Genomic DNA, 792 nt, shown 5'->3' on the forward strand with positions numbered 1-792 from the left:
AGCTCATAATGCTAAGGTTGCAAATGAGTGAATCAATCTGTTAGATCGGAGTCTCCATATTCCCAGGCGGAGGTCTGCTTCTGCGATTTTAATTGTTGAGTAGATCATTTTAGGTGTAATATATTAATTGGAAAAATAAAGCGGGCGTTGGAACTAGCGGGAAGTTAATATATCAAAAGCCATAAAAATTCTTTAACAAATTGTTGGCCTCTTTGCGCTTGTTCAGTCAGAGAGTTAGGTGATAATTCTGAATAAATTTGGAGCCCGGAGACTTCAAGGACACGATGGGTAAGGACAAGGGTCAAGGATATACAAGTGATATTCGCACTTCAGAAGACAGGACAACAGGTGGAGTGATGGAAGGTCATAGTGCAATTAGAAAAGACCCTTGGTGCTTGCAGGAAAATATCAAATCCTAGCACAGTTAGGAAAATATTTGGTGCCTATGGGAAATGACGAAGTTCTAATGTAATAAGGAAAACATTTGTTGAACATGGGGGATAAATCCTTACATAATTAGGAAAACAGCTGGCGCATGTGCGGGAGTGCTATGTTCTAGCAGAATTAGGAAAACAGCTGGTGCGTGTGCGGGAATACTACATCCTAGCACAATTAGGAAAACAGCTGGTGTATATAGAAAAACGCAAAGTCGTGGGATTATGAAGGCCTATTCGCAGTGAGTAAAGTGTGGACTACAGATGCAGTGTGGTACAAGCGAGATAGAAAACATTAAGAAACAACTCTTGTTTATAATTCCTATACCATTTAGCCTTAAATCAGTATAGATTTTAT

The sequence above is a fragment of the Penaeus monodon genome, chromosome 9 (assembly GCF_015228065.2).
Source record: "Penaeus monodon isolate SGIC_2016 chromosome 9, NSTDA_Pmon_1, whole genome shotgun sequence".
NCBI classification, from domain to species: domain Eukaryota; kingdom Metazoa; phylum Arthropoda; class Malacostraca; order Decapoda; family Penaeidae; genus Penaeus; species Penaeus monodon.